Source organism: Dermacentor variabilis, unplaced genomic scaffold, assembly GCF_050947875.1.
Source record: "Dermacentor variabilis isolate Ectoservices unplaced genomic scaffold, ASM5094787v1 scaffold_12, whole genome shotgun sequence".
Classification (NCBI taxonomy): Eukaryota; Metazoa; Arthropoda; class Arachnida; order Ixodida; family Ixodidae; genus Dermacentor; species Dermacentor variabilis.
Genome location: NW_027460280.1, coordinates 57,722,719 through 57,749,523, shown reverse-complemented (window position 1 = coordinate 57,749,523; position 26,805 = coordinate 57,722,719). Strand labels below are relative to the sequence as shown.

General features: G+C 44.2%; 1 protein-coding gene across 5 annotated transcripts in view; it reads left to right on the top strand.

Moving 5' to 3' along the window:
• CtBP (C-terminal binding protein) overlaps positions 1-26,805 on the top strand; it is a 68,768-nt gene that overhangs the window by 8,904 nt on the left and 33,059 nt on the right. The gene's annotated exons all lie outside the window — the stretch shown is intronic.

Here is a 26,805-nt window from a genome sequence, read left to right as displayed (position 1 = left end):
AGGTACTTCTGTTGACTGGCCTTTAGTTTTCCCCAAGAAACATAGTATCAGCAATATGCTATATACACTGACGGGACTGTCCGATTTTGAAGGACCTGCTTTTGTGCTACGTTCCAGCTGGCCTACACAGGTGTTGCGATTATTCCAGCATACCTAAAAAGAGCAGTACATTTTCAACATCCTTTATGTAAGCAACCCTCGTACCACAATGAGAGTACCATGTCAAGAAGGCACACTTGAGATCGCTCTGATGCACCACTCTGTCTGCACGAAGGCAGTGCCACTTTTCAACTCGTACCAACTGGAAATAAGAGATTATTCTGTAACGCGAAGTTAGGTGACCGTAAAGTGAGAAAAAAATATTTTGTGTTGGTATATATGTATTCTTGATTCATGAATAACAATAAAAAAGGAAATAAACTTATCAGAATAAAAAAATTAGATGATCTAATAGTTCAAGGCTTAGAATATGTGCACACAAGAATATTTCGCAAGTCTCAAATGTTCCTGCTCTTACACTAATATTTACATCCATAGCATAATCGAACTGCATAGGTGAGCACATTCAAGAAAACTGTGGTTGTGTGCCCATCAAAAAAGCAAAACTTGTGACAAACTTTCGCTGATCGTCATCTTATCGACAATCAGATGCAATTAGATATCGTGAGTCCCCCCCCCCCCCCCAGAAGAAAAGGAAACACAGGCACGGCGGCATCCTTCCTTTGCTCACCCCTGTGAGCACTAATTGAGTGAGAAACAGGTGGCCACCCTTTCAGCGATTAGTTACAAGATAACCATCAGCTTTGCGAGTGCAAGCCGAAACCGGCCGCAGAACAAAACCGAAACTGCTGTCCATGCGCGCCAATGCACGAGCAGTAGTATAGAGACACGCCAGAGCAAACCAGCTTATTAAACAAACCATGCAATGAAAACCGAGGGAGGGAGGCGCTAGAAAAAAATTCCCCTGTATTCCCACATGAGGCAGCACATGCCAGAAAAGAAAAAAATTAGGAAATTGGCACGCTTTTTAAACGTACAAGCGGCACCGTAAATATACGGCATTGACCATTTTGGACTTGTTCGTGGTGCCGTATATTTACATCATTGACCCTGAAAGGGTTAATGTTAAATTGTGATAAATTAATGACTTCTCCAAGGCAGCATGTTGTTCCTGCAAGCTACGTAGCACTAGTAGTAGACTGCTAGCTGAAATGCCCTGAGGACACTTCTGTACAATAGAGGGGTCGATAATGCGCGGTTACATGTTGATTTGTTTGCTGGCATGACTGCTAGGTATTAGTTGCTGATTTCTGTAGGTGCAGTGCGTTTTTTTTTTTTGTCCCCTTTACCCCTTGTCTATACATTGGGCATGTTCATTTCAAGAAACTTGCAGTTTTCCTTATCTGATTACTAAATCATCAGAGCGATGCACTGATTTACATCAGCATGTATGTTTACTGCTTCGTTTATCGATCACTTTACCCACAGTGCCACAAATGGCATTACAGTGGGAAGGATATAGTACAATGAAAGAAAAAAAAATACAGGTGAATTGTCATGTGCATTAAACATTGTGAACACACACACACACACACACACACACACACACACACACACACACACACACACACACACACACACGAAATGAAACACTGCAAGAATGAACCATAAGAATAGAAAGCATTAATTTTTAACATAACCATACGTCATAGGGCCTAGTAATTACGAGAATGTATTCTTTGTATTCGATAGAATTCTCTTTTGCATTAATTACATTGCCCAAGTAAATGCCACTACTGAAGCAATGAAAAAGTTATTTCTGGTGGTGGTGGCAACTTCTCATGGTAGTTGGTTCCACTCTAAAATATTCCAGGGGGAAAAATGACATATTAAATAAGTTTTGCACTTTATTTCTTTAATTTTGTTTACATGGTCTTGTCGTAAAGACACATAACTGGGAGGAAGTAAATACGTTGCACGTGGTATACCTGTTCGAGATTGAAAAATGTTATGCGGAAATTTCAGTCTTAGCATTTTCCTGTTTCCCTAATGAAATCCAGCCAAGGTTCTCCATAGCACACGTTACACTGAACTGTTTTGTGTAATTTCTGAAAACATATCGAACCCCTAAATTTTGCACTCTTTCTATTCGCTGAATGTCATTTTTGAGCCAAGGATCCCACATAGTACTGGCGTATCCAAGTTTGGACCTAATATGTGCTGTGAAGATAGCTGTTTAATTTCTGAAGGAAACCGCTTGGTATTTTGACTCGGGAAACCTAATGTCTTGAATGCTTTGGCTGTAATTTTTTCAATGTAGCAGTGCCATGATAAGCGGGGGGTAAAGATAACGCCAAGGTATCTGCATTTGCACATGGGAATTAGCTGAGTAGTAGTCGTAGGCTGATAACTTTTTTGTAAATGACATGCGCACTTTTTTTTGCACATTGATATACATGCCCCAGCGCTGCACCACTCACCTACGCTGATCATATTGCAGAACTGCACAATTCTGTTGATTAATAATAATGCAATAAATTATACAATTGTCTGCGAACAGGCGCACATGGGAAGATAGGTCAGCATCTATATCATTCATATAAATTAAAAATCGTGGTGGACCCAAAATGGACACCTGCTGTACTCATGTGACTTCCTCATGAGATCTTTTGCTAAGAACTATGCACTGACTTCTAGTACTTAAACTAAGTGATTAATATTATACCATGAAAGTTTTTCAAGCAATAACTGATAAGGTACAACATCAAAAGCTTTCTGGAAATCCAAGAAAACAGCTTCAATGGAGCAACCCATGTCTAATGCACTTGCTAAATCGTGTGGAAATTCAGTGAGTTGGGTGATGGATGAAAAAGCCATGTCTAAAACCATGTTGATTAGGGCTTCGCGATGTGTAGGTGTCAAGGCGGTTCATAATATTATTAAAAAAGGATGTGTTAAAAAAATGTTACAAACGCAACTTGTTAAGGAAATGGGTAGATAATTTGATACAGTACTATGTGGACCTGATTTGTGTATAGGTACAACATTGGCTATTTGCAGGTATCGAAGACACTCCTTGTTTGCTTCAAATATAATGGAGAATGCACACCACTAATATAGAACAATGTGAAAACATTGCAAAACATGCAAATGTGTGCATCTGAGCTTCGTCTCTTTTCCTTGATATGTCTGAATGGCTGGGAAGCTTCAACAACAGTGACCTAGATACCTTAGCATGGGTTATATGCGATTCTGATAGATGATTCACTTTTTGTTAATTTCACCATGCAGTTTGCGCATTCCTTAAAGGGCCCCTCACCAGACCCCATAGCAAATTTTGGTTATACGCTGGAAGTTGTCACATGTCCTCTAAGGAGTTTTCTGCCATAAAAATTTTTTTCAGATCGGCTCGTTAATAGCAGAGATCGAAATATTTCACTGCCGCGAACCCATGATTTCACAAGGCGAGCTCCACTGCATAGCGAGGCACTCTCTTGACTCCCCTGTCTAGCCTCTGCAAACGAAATTCCTTCCGTGTTCTCCCATACCAGACCTCGAGGATCGTGTGACGTGTACGTCACGAGCCCTGCCTTCATTTTCTTTTCTAGTTTTTTTTTTCTTTTGGTTTTTTTCTCCTCTGCTACGCATTTTTGCTGACGTCATTGCCCGCAAACTTTTGTGATGTCTCATTTCGCACAACGTACAATTTTGTGCGCTATGCACATAGACACATGACTAGCGGTATATTTCAATGCTGCAGAATACTGAGGCAGAACAAGCAAATCGCAGAGCATGATCATGTGCTGGAACACGGTAGGAAATGGCATAGTTTTCTGTCCTTGCGGTAAACAAAGCAAGGACAGAATAAGTTTTGCTGGCTGCAAACATGACTGGCACAGAAGCGGCTACCGCTATTGATAATTGGCAAAGCAGAAAAGCCGAGATGCTTCAAAAGCATAAAGAAGCTTCCCGTAGACCATTGCTCTAATCGAAAGGCGTGGATGACCTCAGTGATATTTCTGGCTTGGCTTTTGCGAACTGGACCGCCGCTTTTGTGCGAAATCGCGCAAAGCGCTAGTTGTTCTAAATAACTGTAGTGCGCACAATAATGTGTCGGTGCTGATAAACATACAGCTGCTTTTTTTTGCTGCCTAATACAATGGCTTCCCTGCAGCCTCTGGATCAGGGAGTGATTCAGTATGTGAAAGGCTGACACAGAAGACAAGTGCTTGAGCGCATGTTGCTCTGCATGGAGGCAAAGAAAAAATATGATGTAGCTCTGCTCAGTGCAGTGCGCATGGTGGTGCATGTGTGGAGCAACACGCCGCCCGCAGTTATTGCAAACTGCTTCTGACACAGCGGCTTTGTCTGTGATGGTGATTCTTTGGAAGGTGGGGATGCGGATGTTAACCAAAATGCCAAGGAAAATGACAGTCGCTTCGACAGACTTCTGCCTCCGGATGTCCCACTGGACGAATACATCCACATCGATAGTGGCATTGCTGTTGCCGGTCGCCTCAATGACGACGAAATACTGGATGTACTAGGCAACGAAGAGCCCGACTCTGATAGCGAAAATGCGCCCGTCATGGATACGTGTGAAGTCCCGCGCCGCACTGCTAAAGAAGCCGATGACGCCCTTAAAGCTTTAGAGTACATCTGTGTTGTTTATACCGACAGTCTGCGCTGACTGCACCAGCTGTAAGAACTCCGAAAAATTGTGCTTTCCGCGCACATTTCTTGCTCGCAACAATAACCAGTTATTTCATGAAGTAACGGTATGTTGATGCTTTAGGCATTTTTTGAGTTGTTATTGTCAACCTCGTTAATTCGACATTCGGTTAATTCGGACATTTTCTCCACTCCCGTGAAATCCGAATTAATGGGGTTTTACTGTACATCTCCCTTGTTTCGGTGCGAAGTAAAACAAAAAACATGCAGACATTCTGTCTGTGTTTTATTATTTATCTGAACTTCAAGTAACAGATCACCCAAATAACAGATGTCGCCTTGAATAATTCTCGAAGTCAAATTTCACCATGAGCTGTTACACTACGTCACTGTCCAGCTTAAAGCACAGTCGCCACGAGAGAAACCACTAGAAGTGTTGAAAATACTAGAAGTGTTGAAAATACTAGAAGTGTTGAAAATACTAGAAGTGTTGAAAATACTAGAAGTGTTGAACTGTTTATTTCAAATCATATTAATGGTTTAAAATGGTTAGTAAGTTGCCGTAAGAGGAAGCGAGCTACACTTTATGCTGCAGTGATTCTCTCCTTCATTCTTCAACTAGTACCTGCAAGCAATATTCCTCTCCTGCCATTTTCCATATCTGAGCCAAGGACCAGCCTCATTCAATTTTACCTAGATTCCCGCCTTCTTTATTTTGTCAGTCTTCTTCCCCTGAACCACAGCTCATGTTTAAGAGGCAGTTGTGTGTGCTTGGCATTTCAGAGGAATCTGAGTTCGTGTTTTTGCTGACTATTTATGCAGTACGAGCACTGTGCATCTGATACATGGTGCCATTATGCGTAATCATCTCGCTCATGGCCAGATTTCCTCTTCCTAAGAGTAAAGCACACATGTTACTATTTGTATTCTTGGCTGTTTTCACTGTATACGCAGGTGTAATAATTTGCAAACACTATCATCTCGTGGAATCAACATGCGATGTTTGTCTTTTTGCAATGCCCAAATCTTGTTTGAACTTTGCCGTTATAACAGGCCACACTGTTGCTCTGGGCATGTTATCTTTTTCATGAATGATGTCAATCTGAAGTCCCCACAATCCTGAGCTACTTCTATCACCTTAATTTAAATATCCGCTTCCCCCCCCCCCTTTTTTTTTTATTGCCGTGCATCTGGAAACATTATTGAAGGTTACTGGGGCTTTTGCCTAGTGACTTCTGTTATTGTGCCAATGTTCCCGAAAAGTGTTCCCAGCAAGCCAAAAAAAATCTTTGCACGTGGTGGCACAAGCATCCTCCTATTCCTTACAATTTTTTGCGAATTCACAGGTGAACTAAACGCAAACTAAAAACGTTGTCGAAAAATGTTTCTGCTTGTTCTAATATGCTTCACATTAAGTAAGTTTCATGCCTCTTTTTCTGCTGTCCACAAAAAAAAAAAAATGTTAAAAATTCCAAACATGCCCCAAATCAGAAAAATTTGGTAATTTTGATGCGTCTTGGCGCATTTCATATTTCACGCGAAAACTTGAAGAAAATAGAATGTTCTCTTTCCAACATTTATGCAAAATATAATCTCGCATGAAACGCAAGAAAAGAAAAAATTGCTAAACAAGTTCTTCAAAAAGTCATTTTCAAGTTCCAATTTTAGAAAGGATGGAAATCTGTTTTTCAGGAAAAACTGTGCGATATTTTCTCATTTGCTTTATTCACAAATGTAATGGACCAAAGTGGCCCATGTTGAGTGTGCTGGCCTTAGTACCTTTGTTAGTTGTCTGTCAATTTCCATTGTACCCAAATCTAGCTCCAATTTCTTGTCTACTTGAGAACTTCACTCTGGCAGCATCTTTTCAAGAAAAATGTCAGATTTTGTCTAGCATGTGTAGGGGGTTGGGGGCTGCAACCCCCTAAGAGCTAACACGTTCAGAGTTTGCAGTCTCCATTATTCGCATGTCAACAGCATGCGAGACACAGCGAGTGCATGTTTGCCAAAGTCCACCTAGTGCACACAGTAAATCACCTGTAAGCGGCCCTGAGGCAGGCTAATCCGGAAGCAATGGAGTGCTTCCATAATTGGCAGGTGCGCCATTATGGAGCTACTCTTTCACATTCTGCTACCCATCCCCCATGTGCAATGGATACTGGAACCTTTTTTGGCACCACATTGTGCGACTTGCACTATGCCTTTCTGAAAACTTGTCAGTCATTTCTCGAGCCGTTTGTTTGGTTTCACGTTATCGCACATTTTCTGCGTCACTCACAGGTGTCTTCCTGCCTTACCTCAACCTTCGCCTCTGCCTTTCAGCTGTCCGAAAAAGTTCAGTGCGGCATGACTGAGCCAAAGACTGCCGAAGTTACCTACTTTGTTATTTTTGTCAGCACCTTGTTGACACGCTTTCCCATGCAGAAAACAGCAGAGGTCTGGCACCTTGAGACATGGTGGTGCCAGATGGACATTGTGCTTCGATAATGTCTGGCCCACACGTTTTCATAGTGAAATGCTTTAGACAGCCTTGTTCATGAAACTGTGAGACATTCTAGAGGCTCAGTCATGGTGGCAACGCAGAAAAAGCAACAAAGAGTGCATTGCTGTTCAATATAAACATTTCGAATTGGTCCAGCTGTTCACGCTATGCATGCGGCACATAGTTAGGTCCGAGTATTCTGTGCTGATTATTTGCGCATTCACAAGATTGCCAAGAAAGAAAGCATTTGTGTTGCGTTAACATTTCGGATGTTACCTCCCTGCGAAAGCTACTGCCAGAGGCTGAGGATATTTGCGACACCGAGGAGGTCTGCCAGCACTGCTTATGTGCCTCAAGGAAATCCTGTCTTCAGCTAGTGATACCCGCAATGAAAAAGACCAGGTATTTCTTGAGGAAGAGGAAGCGGTTGATGACTTGAACAGGTACGTCCACCTTTCTTCAGATGTTTCGCCATTGAAGCCACCATCTTCCATTCACAAAAGCAGCAGACAATCTTAGGTATAGAGAAAATGGGTCGAGATTGAAAGCTTCGTGGCAACGAAGATGCCAAACTTTAAGCACTGCATACGGAAGTGTCAGTACACCTGAACCGTCTGTGACAGAATGTTCTGCATTTGCCAGTTGGTTAAATAGATTGAAGCAAGCGTACAAGGCTTCAAGGTCCTGTTGAGAGCGCATCCGTCTGTTGACTGTCGTGCATCCAGAAGTTGAACACAAACGCGTTCAAGAGGCAATCCCAGCTGTCGCAACGTACATGCTCAGAAAGGCCCAAAGTTTCCACAAGAAGCATGGAATGTGATCAGATTTTGATCAGTACATGAGGTCAAGGTTAAGCCCATTGGATTCACCAAGGACGAAATTCACCAAGGACGGGTGCTGTTGGCAGAGCCCGAACGAGGACATTGTGTCGGTCATCGCGAACGGTGAGAAAGAGTACGTCTCAAAATGGTTTATAACACATTCTATCTGTGAGAGGTTCCAGATGTTCAAAAAGCAGCTCGCCCCAAAAGTGCCATCGCCCTGTCAGTTTTACAGCCTGTGTCTAAAGTGGGTGCTGCTCGCAACACAAGAGGAGGTTTGCGTTTGCGTCTTTTACACTAATTCGTACCTTTGTGTCTGTGCTTGAGAACGTAACTGGCATGGCAATCTCATCGGAAGGCGTGAAAGCATTGTGCCTTTGCGGCTCCCCAACCACAGATTGTACGTTGGATGAGTGTGAGCACTGCCCATAAAGTGAACGCCTCACTTTGACCAGTCTGGGAATGGTTGACAAGCACGAAGTCAATTTGCTGTTTCGGAAAGCAGTGGCTTGACCAAGAAGACGTCTCCAAACCTCTTTATGAAGGAGCTCAACAAATGGGTCACCAAATGGATTCTTCACGAATACATACGCCACACTCAAGCTGCTGCTATGAATATGAGGCAAAGAAGCGGGAGCAGCGTAGAAGCATTCTCCTGCATTTGATTTCGCGGAGAACTGGACTGTCCTTCTCTCAAGTGAAATACAATCATACCATTGGCACAAGAAACAAACCTCCGTTTTCACCTATGTCGCCATGGCATGGAAAGCGACACACAGCTTTGCTCTTGTAAACTAGGACATGCATCACAATGCAGTATATGCCTGCTACGTCCTGGCTAGAGTGAACGAAGTGTTAGATGAAAAAAAACTCCCATCTACTGTCGCGTAACATTGGTCAGTGATGGTGCAGCAAGCCATTTTAAATATAGGTTGTGGGGTCTCTTACACCCGTGCTCTTAGGACAAAGGAACGACAACACAGTAGTGCAAACAATCACAAGGGCATTTATTGCACCTTTCATAGATCAATGCCTGCTAGCCGAGTTGCTATCCACAAAACATGCCGATGGGCGCGCGACAAATCTAGAAGTCCGACTTACCGCGACTGCATAGCAAGCGAATATGTTCGCCCCATGCTGGATCCCAACGCCTGGTCGTTCGCGCGTACTGTCACGCGAATGGTGGCGCATTCCAAGGCGGCCACGCGAGGCGGTCTCGCAGAAGCATGGGTCGGCGGCGCGCGGGATGTCCACGCTGTTCGCCGACCCGCCGGGGAAAAGCCAGCCTGTTCTCCCCTGCGCCCCCCAAGTAACCCTGCCGTGAGGAGGCGTTAGCAGCGCAACACTCGCGCCATCTCTCGCACTTGCGCCCCAACCACATCGACCGCCGCGGACATCACGCAGGCCACGCGGCGAAGCCGGATTACAGGAGACGCGCCATGCGAGAAAAACATATCAGGGGACGTGCGAGAGTCGCGCATCCCCACAAGGTACCAAATGTATGAGGTGGATGTTTTCCGCTACCGGGCAAAGGAAGAATGCCTGTGACGCTGTGGGTGAACTCCTTAAGCACCAAGCTTCCCTGCACAACCTGAGGTCTGGAAACGCCGCTCCCATTCGGTTGGCACATGAGATGGTCTTCCAACTTAAGGGCAGCCTTAAGAATGTGGGTCTGCTTCATGCACCTGGTACAGCCATCGAGAAGCATCGTCAGCAGAAGTCAGTGCCGTAAATTCGGTCTTGGCATGTGTGGATGTGTGCCCATGATCAGTCAAGTGGAGATGCGCTGTCCGTCGCGAGAACTGCCACTAGCAAGCTGACGGTCATTGAACCCTTTTAAACACTAACTACAAAGGACACGCAATAAATTTGTTTGAGCACCAAAGGTAGTGTCGAGTTTGTTCTCTTGTGCCCCAGAAAACAAAGAAAACACATTCTCGGTTCTTATCACAATAAAAAAAACAAGGTAAACGTTCCTTCATTTTTGCTAACCACTGCCTTTTTTTTTTTTTTAAGTAAATGTCAACAAACCGGAACAAGTCATTGCGGGACTAAAGCCAGCACACTTAACATCGGCCATTTTGGCCCATTATAATTTGTGAATAAAGCTAATGAGGGAACATATTATTGAACCCACGTTTTCCACGACGTTAGCGTACTTCCATGCAAAATTTTTTAGTTGGAACCGGTTTTCGTTTACTTTTTGAAAATGAGGTTTTTGAAAAAATTTAACTATTTTTTCTTCTCCTGTTTCATGTAGGAAGATATCTTGCATAAATATTACAAAGAAAATGTTCTGTTTGGCACTTTTTTTTTTTTTCAGGTTTCTGTGTAAAATAGAAAATGCGCCAAGACACATCTAAGCTGCCAAATTTTTCTAATTTGGGCTGTGCTTCGAATTTTTTAACATATTATTTGTTAGTGGCCAGCATAAAAAAACGTATGAAACTAATTTACTGTGAGGCATATTAGAATGAGCAGAAACATTTTTTTGACACGACGTTTTTAGTTTGCATTTAATTCGGCCATGAAATCTCAAAATATTGTGGTAAGCAATAATAGGACAATAGTGCCACTAAAGCCCCTCCATACACGTTTCCGCCGACCAGGTTAAGTACCACCAACCTGCCCTCCTCCTCCATGCTCCTTTCCCACTCACCCCCTTAGCTTCCGGCGTCAAGCGGAACTTACATAGCTGCAGCTTCCTGTTCCAAGTGGAAGTGACATTTTGTTTTTTAGCGTTGTTTACTTTCGCATCGCTGGAGAGGCTTTAATTGCACGAGCTACGGTTGAAACTGTGAATGCGATTCCATCCAATAACCACCGCCTACTGTAACCAGCGATCTGCTCGTGTTCGCTGCTTTGCGTCAACCTGCGACGGGTTGTGGCACGAGCGACAACGTACAGTGGAATGTAGTTCCTGGGCGCTTGGAGACCACTGCCGTTTTTCGTGCATTTGGACAACAGCTACCGCGAACTACTACTTCAGCGGAATACAATAGCTTGTCCCCTTTGCATTCTTATCGTGACTGCCACAGCTCTGCTAAGCACGCGCGGGCATTCTCACCATTGTCTAACAGCAGTCAAAGCGGAAATTCCCGCAGCGCAACTCCAGGAAGCGGAAACGCCGGAACCGGATTTGGTGTGAGGGGAAAAGACCGGGCACAACAAAGGTTGTTGCTACTTAAGAAAGCGGCGGTGGCGTGTAGATGCAGGGGCTTTAAGTACCACCACCTTCATTTCCCCCCCCTTTGCGGGGCCGCTTTTCGGGAATAAAATTTTCGGTGCTCTTCAGTCTATTGTTCGACCATGCTTTAAAAAAAAGCAAATTGCATGCCAAACTTCTTTGTTGTCCTTTGTTCATTCTCTAATCCAGCAAATGACTATTTCATCCTGTCATTCAGCGTTGGCCAAAGATATTTAGCCAGAAACTAATACTGAAGCTCGGCAAGAAAAAGAAATACTGCTGTGTTCATAAAGGGTTTTGTTAGTGAAATAGTAGTGTAGTTAGGTGCAACTTTAGAAAAAAAGGAAAGGCCCTGCCCAGATGCGACGCGTGACAGCCGATTGCTTCTGCGACTAAAGTGGTCCCGCTCAAAAAACCCTGCTTCTAAAACGCGCAATTCTGGGTATAAACAAAGACTCATATTTTGATGACTGGTTTGGTAGAGATTTCATGATTTGTATGCTACAGCATGTCGGATCGCAAGAAAAATAATCCTGTGCCTTCTACAATGCTGCATGTCATCTGCTTTTTAGCTTCATTGCAAGGGATTAAAGAAGAAAGCGCAGCTCTACATGTACATGTACACAACACATTTACTACTCGTTTTCAGGGCTTAAAATAAATTTGTTGCTATTTAACGAGTATTTAAAAACACTATGGAAGAAACATGCAGAATGTTCCTAGCGGTGTGCTGCTGCGGGATCCTGTTTTCAGACGAAGCGTAGCGTCAGCGATGCTTGTTGCAATCTTTCATCGCTTTCCGTTCCAAATGCATTCCATTTCAGCTGTACGCAACACTTAATGTGACACTTCTTTGGAACTTTAGGCTGTAGAGGCACTTCCAGGGTGTCTACCAACCAGGAATTCTCGGGGATTTTGAATAGTCTGGAAATACACGGGGACTTTGTGGTTCTATCAGGGATAATTAGCCGTAGTATTATTGAACAATAACGAAAGTCATGCTAAATGCTGCCTTTGAGTAACAGAGAGGGATCGTAACAAATTGTCTTTTGACGCCATGTCGTTGGCTGGAGGAGTTGCCATTGTACAGTCAACGAGATTTTCAGGAGGCCCGTTTTTTCGGACATGCTAGATAATTCGGGTGGCTTCACTTCACCACCACATACCACATAGTCAATGTATAGAAACGTCTGAAATTTCGGATGCAAGAACCCTTCGGATGCAAGAACGGCCGGAGGTCCGAAATGACATTAATAAAATCTGCCACCGCCATTTCAATTATCTTGCATGCAAATATTCCGGCAGCTGTAGCCACCCCCGCGGCAATGCTAGTCCTAGCTGCCCCAACGTTCACTATTAAAGTGCAACTCCCGCTATTTTTTGGCCATGTCAAGGAAATAGGTTCCCGAGACCCCTCTGTCAACGTCTGATAGAATTGTTTTGCAAATTCGAAAATAAATTTAAATAAGCAAAAAAGTGCAAAAACGAAACCGAACCCTGACTAAGCAGCCGAGCGTAGCTCTTCGTGTGATGTCGCTGGGGTTTCCACTGGGGAAGGCGCACAAGGCATGCCGGTCTTGCCCGCTGGCAGCGAAGAGCAGACGCTCGGCTGAATCGTGACTGCACCGAATCTTCAGGTGACAATGTCAGCTGCATCAGCTCTTCGGATCTCTCAAATATCGACAGGTATGATTCTGACGAATTCAATAGCCACGAATCGCTGTTCGCATTCGACCTGCCATCACAAGTGCCAGTGCCCATGCGCTACATATCGTGCTGAAACATGAAGACCAAGGGTAGCCCAAACCACTGATTTTATACGTGCTGCTTGCTATTTTACATGTTATACCCCTTCTCAGGAAAACGCTTCACATGCTCACTGTAAGATGTAGGGCACGACTTTCCGCATTTGTATCGCATATGCGGAAAGCGCTGGCATAGCGCTGGCAGTTGAAAGCACCGCATGGTGCCTTTGTTTACATGAATCGGCAGGAGCAGCGACCACTTGTCGGTCACTTGAGATGTAATACTAGCTGCTCATCGTTGACATCAAATGATGTCAGAACATACCAAAAAAGGCAGGTTTTGTGCATGTAAGCACCGTTGCATCACTCGGAATCATGCTGATATGACTGACCACGCACCTTCGAAAACAGCGAGTGGGAGACTAGTAAGGGAGCGTTATGCTGCCTACTTATTATTCTTCGTATTCTCTTCATGCACACAATATATTCCGTAAATTGCGTATAGTGGACATAGATGAGGACTTCACGCACGTGATTGTTCATTTAGAGAACCTGTAGTTTTCTCGCAGAAACGCCGATGCCAGTGTAGACCGTTGGCAGCTGAACAAGGCAGTTGTTTACGTTGCTGCATCAAAGGGACCTAAGCTCGCTGCCCATTTGGGATACGAGGCAAGCAGTGCACCTTGGAACCTAAATAATGAGTCGGCGTGACAATACGTAAAAATACACCCTTCTTTGTAGTTGCATTTAATTTACGGAAGTGCTGGTGAGTGCGGCGGGCAGCTTTCCGACGAAAACGGCAACATACCGATCTCAATACTCTTTTGTGCCGTCGCTTGCGTTTTGTGTGTGCAGTGTACGAAATGAGCAATGATTTATTTCAAATCCATATGGGCAAAACTGAACCATAGTAGTAGTTTTATTCATACTTATGGCTTAATTAGCTTCAGGTCAGTCGCTCAGGTCTGCCAGCAGCAGACGCATGAACTACGCAACTGTGACATATAGGCTTAACCTCGGTTGACCGCGATCGGCATCGGCTCAGACTGCGTGTGCAAATGGTGAGGGCTGGAGTTCATGCAGCCAACAACGAAACAGCACTTGGCCCCCCCCCCATTACCTGCCGGTCCGAAGAGTAACTTCTCACGCGAAGCACTAACTCACGATCGTCGACTCCTCCGCGCTCGTGTCGCTATCGTCTGCATGATCCCGGCATGCTCCGAGTGGGACTCCCCTAATGTCATACACAATGTTGCCTGTAACTGAGGAACAGGTAAGGTAGCGTGTTCGAGGCAATTAAGTTCATTTGTAAAAAACCTGTGCAACTCTCAAACCTCTTTTTTTTTAGGACATGACGGGAGTGTGCAGAGGAACGTACCCAGCGAATTTCATCGACATCCGTTGACATAGACAAATCGCCGGAGTTGCCCTTTAAGCTTCTTGCTATTCAATGCTATGGTTTTCATTGAAAGAATTTGCCATTGTCAGCAATGGCACCAACTCCGCCTTTGTAATCCTCGTGATTGGCTTCGAAGCTCGGAAAGCACAGCACATTGCGTAATGCCTGTTCCCAAAAATCGGCTTTGTCTCAATACAGAAATGTGATGGGGTAAAGCATACGCAAAGTATTTTGGTGAGGCTTAACAAGCGTGGGAAGGGACAATTGTCACTGGACGCAGTAGGTACAGTCGCCGACCGTTTATTCGGACCTCACGGGGACTGCGGAAATGTCCGAATAAACAGGTGTCCGAAAAAGCAGATTAAGAAAAAAAAAAAATGAAATCCTTTATTTCCACGCACTTATTCGGGCTCGGCAGTAGGCTTGAAGATTGAAGAAATCATTAGTGTGCCGTTGCACGCTGTTCCGTTTACGCGCAGTCAGATAAGCCTGAATCTCGGAGAGGTTCGTGGAAGCACAGTCACTGCTTGTGCACGCTCCGCATGCGACGGCAGCGTACCACATGGTGCATCATCTTCCGACTCGGAGTCATCGTCCGGCGGTGCAGCAGAAACCTGACGAATGATCTCGCCGTCGTCGAGTTCTGCGCATGTCAGTACAGCAGTGTCAGCACCTGTGAAACTGTCAAATGAGACGGTGTCCGGAATCGCAATGCAACCACTGCGCAGGTCTCGGCAGAACATTTTCGGGAGCACATCGGAAGGCGACAAATCTTAGGCCTCCTGGCACCCGCTTGCCGGCATTCCCCAGCGCAGTCTGCGCGGGCACTGTCGGCACCATTAGACACTTGACGCGATGTTTCCGTACGCCGCGTTGGATCACCGAAACCTCGACACAGCACACAAAGCAAACACCACCGTGCCGACACCAGTCGCACAAACGAAAAACGTGGCCTGCTTGCAGCGTCGTGCGCGAAAGAAACAAATCAGCTGCTGGATTGTCTTGACATTGCTTACTAAGCTGAAACCGAAACTGCTGTACGGCCACTCTATCGAACCAGGCAGAAACGATGATGATGAGCGGGGATGTCCAGTAGCGCCACCATAGAGAAAGAAATTGCACCACTTCGTGGGGCAGCAAGCTCCGTTCAAAATGAAAATGGCGTTCAGCAAGTCGAACTATGCGCCGGTCAGAGTCTGTGCATGGTGCCCTCGATCGAGTTGGCTCAAGGAGCGTCCGAAAAATCAGACGAGAGGTTGCAAGGTGTCCGAACTTTCGGCAGGTGTTATACATTATGGTCTATGGGGAGAATGGCGGTGCCGCGAAGCTGACCGAATAATCGGGCATGTCCGAATTTTTGGAGTCCGGAAAATCGGTCGGTGACTGTATTTCTTAATTATACACGTGTGCACACGCTGTCTCCTGTCACGTTACGGGCACCGATATGCCTAATAAATTTGCTGGCAGCTTTTAAGAGCTTTTTCCGGACATGCCTGTGGCGATTTGAACCCCATGGGGGCAGTAAAACGCATGCATTTATTTTTTCTGATTGACCAATCTTTCGGACATTTTTGCGGTCCTGAGGAGTCCGGAAAATTCGGCGTTGACTGTGCAATTGTCCAAGAGGATGCTTCATATGGTCCATGGGGCAAATGCGCGGCGAAAGGAAGTGTGCCGCATCTTTGAAGGAGCTTGAGCTCAAAAATCAAAATGTTCGCTGACGCCGGGATGCAGGTATCTCTTACCCAAACCAAAATAAACTCTTTAAAGCAGTGAAACGCAGCACTGAGGCATTGTGCACGGGCCAACAGTATGTCAGAATAGTTACTGTTGACTATCAAGCTGCTGAGAGGGAATCTCACTTATGACAGTTTGGGCCTCATACCAATGAGCTTGATAGAAATGGCTCATATTCGAAAATGTTTGCTTTTATATGCATCTCTTTTTATTCATATTTTTGGACTCGATCTGCTTTACTTTTTTTTTTTTTTGAAAGATATTTTATTCGCTTTGCATTTTCCTAAGCCCTCCCTTCTCTTTCACACTGCTCCTTACCATTCAAAGTGGGTCAAGTCATTTAAAAAAATTTTTTAACATGCTTATTAGAAAGTGACAGCATCTTGTACGTTTTCTACAACACCTCTTGTACGTTTTTCGCTTATTTTGGCATTTGCGAAGACCAAGCCTTGCACCTTCTAAGCATCTTCAACTGTCAATTTATGACGTATGTAATCCTTAACGGTCACTTGTTTTAGCACCTCTTTAGTCAGAAAAGAGAACACTCAGCAACGCTTAAATCAATTGCCATCGAAGCGTGGTACTACTCGCATTCTCTCATGAATGGGCAGGAATCTGCCTACAGTATTCACTATTTTAAGTAGACGAAGAAGCAACAAAGTATAAGTTTTACGGAAAAAGGCCGAGTATGTCTTTAAATGTGCTCAGGACAACGTTTCAGACACCAGATTCTAATATACACACTACAAATAACAATATCTTTATTAATGGTTTGCTTAGTGACATAAGTTTAAAGTACATTTTCGTGCAGAAGAGTATAGAGTAAACTGTGTATAAGTGACAAAGCAAGCTATACAAGTTTTACGTCTGTTTCTTAGAGAAACTGAAGGCGACGATTGACCAACTCTTGGGCGCAAGTTGCGCTTTTCTGCTGTGGGTAATTGACATTTCAGTAAACGTGCGGATCGGAGTACTGGAAGCGGTTGCAACACGGATGGTTTGCCTCCCATCACTCGAGCAAATTGCTCCACTTTTATGCTTCACCATATTGCATAGTTGCAGCACGGCGAGGCCAACTCGGAAACGCATGCGAACAAATACCAAAACTGTAAAGATTGTTGCCAACAAGGCTTTCAAGCTGTTAAAATTGACGCTTGCACAATATTCAGCGTTGTGAACCACATGAAGAGGTTTAGCCATTAAACATTGGACGACTATATGTTTGTTCTGCGGTGCAACTGCACAAGTGATCTGCTTGAAACACACATTGTCCCATTGTAACAACGCAGTATCAAAACAGTGGGCCATGAACTTTTTATTGGGTGAACTCTGAGACCATGGCAAAAAGAGAAAGAAAAGGAGCGATCCCTTAACTAGGGTGTGTGGCGGCTGCTGATTTGGGATGGCTTCAAAGAGTGATGTCAGGGCCTCTCCTCAGTTGTCTTGCCCGTAGCAATTACGAACTCCAGGGCTCCCATTTTGTGGCAATGCCTTTTTCGAGCTTTAAAGTATTCACGAGTGGATCAGAGCTATGCTCCGCTGCTCAGACCACTAACATACTCTAACATACTCCACTAACATACTCTACAAGATGGAAAAAATTATAAGCATTAGAAAAAAACATGCTACAACATTAGGCTCAAGTCGAATCTTCGTTACCGTACCGTATAAAAGTCCCTAGGTGTGATAACATTGCTCACCATATGCTATGAGTGGGGCACAGCGTGCCAGGATGAGCTGAGGATGGGGGCTTGATGTGTTCCGTCCTCTTGTGTGCCCCTAATGTTCAAGGTCTTGCGATCAAGTGCAGGCATGCTTGAGTAGGAAGTCGGCGCACAGCACCGGGATTAAGGGGGCACAAGGAGAGCACGTAAGCGCATGTCCCCTCCTCTAGCCCAGCTGGGGCTGTGTGTGGCTCTCCGCACAGCTGAGTGCATATGCACCCTGCTGTATCTGGAGGTAATCTGCGACAGGCGTTTCTGCTGGGCGAGCCAAGATGGCTTGTTGCTTCATGTGGTCTGTCTTTCCTGCCTTGTGTTGGAAGTCGTGTAATCTCGTGTTTCGGAAGACACATTGAAGGGCAGCACAAAGCGTTTGCTCCCCTATGCCGGTGTTTATCACATTAGCGCTGTCGGTGGGTGTTTGGGAACAATGAAGATCTGCTCATGTTTTGCCTATGCACACGTTACACCATGCTTGTTAATTTAATTTGCAAGCGAATGTTTAGTGCAATATATATGGCTGATAAAATTAGGAACTTTACTTCATGTAGTTACACTTTGCTAATGCTATCAATGTCAGTTTTACCTTTTGGGTAAAACAGACCTTCCTTCCTTGTATAAGGAAACCTAGGCCCTTGTCACATGCTATGCAAGGAGCTTCTAGTCACTTAGGTCTGCTTGCATCAGCTGCGGTGGTTTCATCTCGCCTCTTCACGCACATGAACACAAGTGTTTGCGCCAAATGGAACACACTGAAGAATCAATTGGGTGGCACACTTACCCCATCTCTAGGCCCTGCGAAACGACAGACTTCCTCCGCTGCATGTGCTAGCATCTGTTGCAACAATGTGCGAGGTCTCATTAAGTGACTTTGTCAGCATTTGTACATTTTAACAATGTGACTGATACACTTGCTTCTTCAGCCTCCCTGACCTCACTTATTGGGTTTAAGTACTGCTCTCATTGCAATGAGAGAATAACCTAGAGCTTAATACCTACTCTACGCCAAAACTTTGGCTTTTGATTCTATCAATGAAAGCACTTTACAGAATTGCACTTATAAGTGATACGTCATAGAGCTCTTTCATGGCTTAAATTTTTGTACAACGTTAAATGAGGAGTTACCAGCTGGAGACTGACAATCTTAAAAGAAAAGCACCTTATCCGTTTTAAGAACTCAAACCTGCACTGGCCACGGTATCTTAGTGGTTCTGGTGTTGTACTACTGAGCATGAGATTGCGTGTTCAATCTTGGCCATGGCAGCCGTATTTCAGTGAGGATAAAATGCGAAAATGCCCGTGTACTTAGATTTATTTGCATATTGTGAATCACTAGGTGTTCAAAACAATTCGGAGTCTCCCACTACGGCGCACCTCATAATCAGATTGTAATCTCGAACCTCCGTATTCAAAGTGACCAACAATAGTTCTAGCTGTTCTTCACCTTGTCGACATCTTCACTGAACCATTCTTCGGAGTTCGTTTGGCTCAACCTTCTTGGCCTCTTTCCGAACTCAACATCGGGGAACAAGTGGGTTGCCATTGTCACTATGTGACATGATACACCCATTTTTCGCGCCTTTCGAACTAGCTGCACCACGAGTGTCGCTGACTTGATTTTATGACCTGATCTTGCATCACGGTGCTCCTAAACACCTGGCCAATCAAGGCCCGCACTTGTCATGTGTGATCAAGGACATCCTTCATCCATGCTCTGTCTACCACAAGCTCGCAACCACTTATCTCCCAGTAAATCAGTGGACTTGCAGAGCACCTCCACCCCATTTGTTATCAATGTACGTTTCCACCAACCACAGCAACTGGGATGCTACTTTGCCTTACAACTTCCACCTACTAATCTTCTTGTAATGTCACCACAGGTCGCCACAAGGACATCTTCCCCATGTTCCCTAGTGATGCTGTGGCCTCGGCCCTTTTGTATCGGTATCTCCAAAAAGGTGTTATCCCTCTACAATGATCCACACAGTCTTTTGCCAAGCCATCATCGTTACATACAAAATTGCACCAGTCATCGATTCAGTGTGATCTACTGAGTGCCCTCTGTTATGCATGTTGTGACATACGCCATTTGTCAAGGTCACCTCTGTGCTATAGTGTTCCTGTATATACTCCCGCAGGGAGCAGAGTTGCGCGTAGGTCCGGTTTATGATCCAGCTCTGCAGTGGAGCCACTCCTCGCGCGCGCAGGAGGCAAATGCTGCGCGGTGTTCCACTTGCTTTTTTAATCTGTTGGTCACGAGCTACACGCGGCAACTGTACGCAAGCGCTGAGCAAAATGACACTCGTTAATGCAGGCTAAGCTCGAGCGGTACGCATAGAAAAAAACATGCTACAACATTAGGCTCAAGTCGAATCTTCAGCGTAAGCTGTCAAACCCCGAAATTTTTAATTTCTGTGTACACACGCACGAATGTACATATAAAGAATAGGAGCCCCCTCGATCCTTTGATATAAAATCCTGACCACGCCTGTGGCTCAAACAGCTCAAAAGTTCGCGTGCAAACGCGCATTGCCATGCAACAAAAAGCGGTGCAATGTTTTTCAGCATGCATATGATGTTTTCCCGCAGAGGTGGAAGGCAAGAAATGATTTAAAGGGCATGTTAAAAAAAAGAAACTTCATACACGTGTAGTAGACAGTTATGTGAGCACATTTTGGCTGCCAAAACTAGACTAATAATGAATGTCTCCAACAGAACTATCGTGCCTGCATTAATGTCAGTGACCGTTGTCCGTCATTCATCACTAAATGTCGTTCCCAGCAGCTGCATGTTTTCAATGTATGCAGTGCAGACACGTAAATTTAAACGCATTTCTAATGTTCATATGCGCACATCTTATGCAAAGCTTATTTTTACTATTCATACCGCAAACTTAACAGCCGCTTCGTAGTAGCAGATCTGCAAGTGGAAAAAGATTCAGCATGCACGAGCTTCTAGATCAAATTTATTTCGTACAAGGGAATGGATAAGTAATAGCTGGTGGCGTCAGGGAATGAGTGCTGGTTCTTGGAGCCTTGGGGGTCAGAATTCAAAGCCACTGGAAAGACAAGTTATTAAGAGTAACAACAGGTTATTTTTATTGGACGAATCACATAAGATGACAAACTGACAAAATAATTATTCACACATTGCAGACTGTAATATGACGGCACATTTTTCTTTATCTCTTCATACTACTCAGGTTAATTTACTATAACACAGCGCTTATTAAACGTACAAAAAAATTTCACATTCCTCACGTCGACTATAAGGCTGATTGAACAAGCAACCTATTGGGGCGGTATATGCTGAATAAGCTATCACAGCTGTCTCATAAGCGAGAGAGCAGGGTGTTTTCACTTACTACAAAACAATGAACACCAGCACATCAATTGACTTTACACGAAAAATTAGAACGCCGACAAAAAAATTTAAAAAAAACGGAGCAGAGAAAAGCCAGGGTGCAGCGGGCAAATTGTACGTGTTAGCATTTACTCTGTTCTGAACACACTTTTCTGGAGCCGCATAATCAGAACAATCGTAAAAGCAACAAACGAATTGAGTGAGTTGGTAAGTTTATATTCTTGGCGTATATGTGCAGCGCGATACAGCCGTGTCGTCCTTTCTTTGTACCGCGTCTGTGTCGCGCTGCACACATACACCAAGAATTACACAAGTTAACAACCTCTCATGCCAGGCGTATGCATTTCAGCGTGTACAGGAGTTTTACTCGAGATAAATGCCGCTTTAGTCTAAACAAGCCGACTTCACTTCTGTAAACAAGGCGAACGGACCTCGCATATCCTGGTCCCTTTCGGAGCCGGCCACTCTCGTCCGTTCACACGGCAACGCGTAAAAAGCTTTGCCACTTTCCGTGCGATTTGCACAGTTTGGTGCGCTGCAACCCGTCATACTGGAATACAAGTGTCAAAATGATCTGCTTCTTAGCACTTCACCAAAGTCATTAACTTAATATCCTCGAATACCGAACCTGCAAACTGGAGCCGATGGTTGCTACGCACGCTCGATGGGCCGCTGAATGCAATTTTGATGGCACTGACAGAAACGAGTCGGCGCCATTTCAGTAAAGTTGGCTTCGGAGCGCGCAGTTGATCATTTGACGTCATTTACCACCACGTGGTCGCGCTCGGCGAATAGCGTTGCGAGCGGCGCAGGAAAAGTTATGCGCAACTCTGCTCCCTGCTGGAGTATAAACAGGAACACCACTGTGCTATATTGACAAGCGCCTCCGGGGAGACAGTATCGGGACACAGTAGAGGGATTGACAGTGTCTGTCGAATGACGAGGCAGCTACAAAGTGATCACAGGCAGGCGAGAGCTTTGCATTCATTGTGGCTGCTTGTCATTTTTTTGTAACCTTGTAAATACTAATTATAAGCATACACTATCTCTGTAACAGTATTGATAGGTGCACAGTGAAAAGTATGATTGTAGCAGCGGACATTGAAACTTTATTTTTTAAGCATCCCAGGGACATTTTGCGTGTAAAGCATGGATCAAAAGAGGAAGGTGTCTCTGAAACACGTTTTGTTGAGTGGGTGGTTTTGAAACCTCAACGAATTTGATCCTTAGTAGGGGCTCCACCCACACGCTTTCTGTACTTTTTTTTTAAATAAACATTTTGATATATATAGTTGTAAAGCCGGACAAATATGACTACCTAATAGCGTTCAACCATTCCAAAGCAACACAGGAGCTATAATATAGATGCCGTGGAGCAATGCTTCAGATACATTTGGACCAGCCGGAGTTTTTTTGACTGCCTCCCAAATAAAGACACACAAGAAATCTTGCTTCCCGCCTTCATTGGAATGTAATCCAAAACCTCAGAACTAGCTCACAGCAGAATGCCATAGCCATGCACCACTACTGCAAGTATTTCAGTTTTCTTCCCCCAATTGTCTCCACAGCATATGGTGGTTAAAAATTACATATATGCACAACCTCGTTGGTCCTTAGCAGTTAAGAAATTATTTAGATACACAGCCAGCTTGTGCTTCATTGAACATATATTCCAAATTGTGCCACCAAAGTTGAGCTCCAATGATTTGCTTTATGAAAGAACACAAATTTTCTTGGCCTTTCTTCTCCAAGTGCACCCTTGCCAATAGCCCTTCTTCCATGCGTGTGTGGGTGCAATATCATTGAAGTGTACCTTGAAATAATTCCGAAGAGCAAAGCTCCTCTGCAGGGTGACCTTTTGACAACCAGTAAGCAAGCAAGCGGCCAAGCTAATCTAGCCGGGCCATGGATACAATGAATATTGAGGCTAGGGCAAAGTGATTTGCTTCACCTGTACATGTACCACTTGAGGCACACTTGCCGATCCATTGGCTAATGTGTTCTTTTGCATGCTAAGGAGCGTTGTTGCGCAATGGTTGAGGTTCATTGGTGTGCGGATTGTTCCAGGTTACTGCAGTGCATAAATTTACGCAGCTGAATATTGAATAACTGTAGGTGATCTAGTCGCGATGTAGTGGAACAGCCCTCTTTTCTACAGCGATTCTGCATTTTCCTTAGTTATGTCTTTGTGACGGCATAGTGATAGGGATCTCTGTGCTACCTACTAATTCTTTGCAAACATGTCGCAGACCTCTCCCACCACTCTATATCGGTTCGGGTCAGATGTAGGCAAGTGCCTGACAGGTGCGAGTCTGTGTTTGCCAGATTTTTTGGTTGATAGGGCCAGTTGCCTGAAAGTTCTTGAACTAATAAGTGCATTTATAATGTCACCAGAGAAGGTTTGCAGTTGTAGCCATGCCTCTTTTGAATGAAACCGAGTTCAGAATATAGCAAGGTGATTTTGGTGTCATGGGTGAATATATTTAGGGTCATTTGCCTTAGTGTAAAACCCAATAATTTCAGATTTTTGCACCCTCAACTAGTTTTATTAAAATTAGGCTAAGCCCACTTCGTTTTGATATATCTACCGTACTCGCATAATGATCACACTTCTTTTGTAAAAAAAATTGATGCAAATTCAGGGGTGCGATCATTACGCGCGTTAAATTTCCTGTGAAAAGAAATCTTTGTTTTTTTTCCCATACTGCATTTGCTGTGGGATCAAAACAGGGAAACAAATAGGCGGCTCCCACTGTAACAGTGCGGGACACCAAAACAAAAATGGCGGCCAACGGAGCAAGCCAAACGCGCCGAACGCGATTTTTTTCTTCTCGTGAGTACTTTACGCGCAGTGAAACAGTTTCTTCCATATCAGTAATGCATAATATTGTTATCGTTAAGTTTGCAGCAATAATGTTGCCATGACCACTTTGAGGGGACAGAAATAGATATGGGCGCGCTTAGCTGCCAGTGACAAACCCATGATAAAAGACATGTTTTTTGCTGCAAGTTAAAACGCACACTAAAGGGAAAAAACTTGCAGCAAAAAACGTCTTTTAGCAAGCACCAACCAGGCCAGCAAGCAGTTCTCCTGCGACAAACCCATGGCGGGCACGCTGCGGAAACTTCGTCATTTCTCTTGACTACAACCTTAATACGGCACGCTTCCGCTATGGGTGGGCGAATATCTTAGCTTTGTTACAAGCGTCGGCATATGAACAGGATACACTTCTAGCGTATCAGCGTAAACGGGGCTACTATCGTTGCCGCTCGCAATTTGTTGCGTGCAGACGAGAAGAATCGAAAAGCGCCTTTTTTGTTGTTGACCACAACTATTAGAAAGCCTACAAATAGTAAAGCCAAGGCAAGTTTGGTTGTAGCTTTTCTTTTCTTTCTTTTTTTTTCATTAAAGTGGTGAAAGTAATGAAATGGGGCATCTGCTTAAGAATGTTCGGTGCGTGCAGACCGCTTGCTATGTATTAAAAAGTCGTTCGCATAGCATTCAACAGATGGTAAGCGTGATCATTAGCTAGACTTGGTACACGAGGTATCTCTGTGGGAAGTTCGGGGTGCGATCATTACACGGGAAATGAAAAAAATAGACTTTTGACGGCAAAATTCAGGGGTGCAATCATTATGCAAGTAAATACAGTATATTATTAATATTTGTCATACAATATGAACATGGTATATGCTTCCTTTTGATATATTTAGCACATGCCGGCCTTGAGTGAATGAAAGCTGGTTTTTTTAGCAGCTGTGTTTACATGAAGATAACAATGGCGCATTGCATCGCATTTCCTTCATGTTACGTAGATGTAAATAGCAGTAATGCACTCGAATGTTCATCTAGTGCTGGCGTTGCTCTACATTGCAGATGGCAGCTGTGCATTGACATGAGATTTGGTCACCAACAGATTATTTGGATATGCTTAATTACTAGGGCAGCTCTGTGGCAATGTTACTACAAAGACGCAACGTATAAATACAATCGAAATTTCTAGACACCTTACAGTGCACCGTGCAATAATTCGGACTCTGCCGGCCCCCTTGCAGATTTCGCCACCAAATCGAGCAGAAGTGATAACTTCATTTGATGCGTCGCCAGCTCCCTCATGAAACCAAAACTAGTGATGTCTAGTTGATCTAGCAATCCGTGTTAAAGATTCCATGCATGCATTGACTGTACTTGCGTTTATCTGTAGCAACAGCTGACAATGGTTGATATCGGCTGTGATTTTGTTGCAGTGCCTTCCGCTTTGTTATATGCCACTGTTATCCACTGTAAATGGCTGGCTAATCTTGTTGATAATGTGGTAATATGGTGTAGTTTAAAAGGCATTGCTAGAAAATTGTCACAGGCTGTCTAGGCCAATGGCAAGCGTATGTGCATGCAGCAACATGTTGACAAACTTGGGCCTTTGCTAAACATTGTTTTTGGGTGCTTCATGGCGTATACAAGAGAAAACACGCAAAAGGCAGTGTTTATTTTTCCCCTTCTATTTTTCTTCCCCCCCCCCCCCCACTACACCTTGATTAGTAAACCCCACCAACACGTCCAAGTAGTTATGTTAAACCTGGGGCGTTATCTTGAATGGTACTCTTGAATATACTTTTATTTTCGCGTGGCTTGCAGGGACAGGTCTACAGGCAGAAGTTATGGGCACTGTGATAAGATAGCGGGCTTGGCACTGAGCCAAGAATTCCTGCAGCTTGTAGGTGCTGACGCGTCTTGTGCTAGTCACATGAATTTAAAGGTATCCTCAGAAGTGGCATTTGAGATCACGGCACACTTTTTTTTTTTTTTTTGGCCACTTGTGGAATAAACCCACTTACTTTGGGGTGAATCCGCTATTTCAAACTCTTATGTGGAGTCCTAAATACCGGACTAGACTTCGTACTTCCGACTTTTTGGCAGTCCCTGTAGAGTCCGAAGTATCGATCAGCGGCTGTATTCGCTTAATGTAAGTTGATGGCTGATTCGGCTAATTGGTATTTCAATAATGTTCTAAGAACGTATGGTGCAAACCAGTTAAACAAGAGGTCTAGGACAGACACTCATGCTCAAAATGCATGTGATAATGTACGTCAACAAGGGCTTGTAAAACAAAGAAAATCGCCACATCTCATGTAAAGCATGCTCGTATTCACTACTGTTGGCACATTTCTTCCTTTGTTAAAGTCCAAAGAACGGATCGCTAAGCACGTTGTTATGGTCAACCTGTCGGGTATGAGAAGCATTCAAACATGTCTATTCGTTTTTGTTCACGTAGTTTCTTTTAAAGTATTAATACCTCCATGCCAACAAGTATTTGTATAGATGAGTTCGTTGTCTTGAACTCATTTGTTCTTATCCAAAGACACACTGACCAGGTAACTCTTCTAGCCTCGTTCTATCAGTACGCAATATTTGTAATGTCTGAAACCATGACAGACATTACTGCCTGTATATTGTGGGAGGCTATGTGATATACTGGAACACAAGTCACACTGTGGCATTGCCGATGAAGGTTGAAAACAGTTTAGTATTGTGCCTGTAGCAGTGAAGCAATGCTGTGAACAAGTGCTTGCACCTTTTAGAGGCATGCTACACAACCTCCAGCTCAGTTGAAAGGCTATTTGTCTTTAAAAAAGAATGCTCCACAAGCAGCTCTTTCTTTTCTATTTCCTTCATTCTTT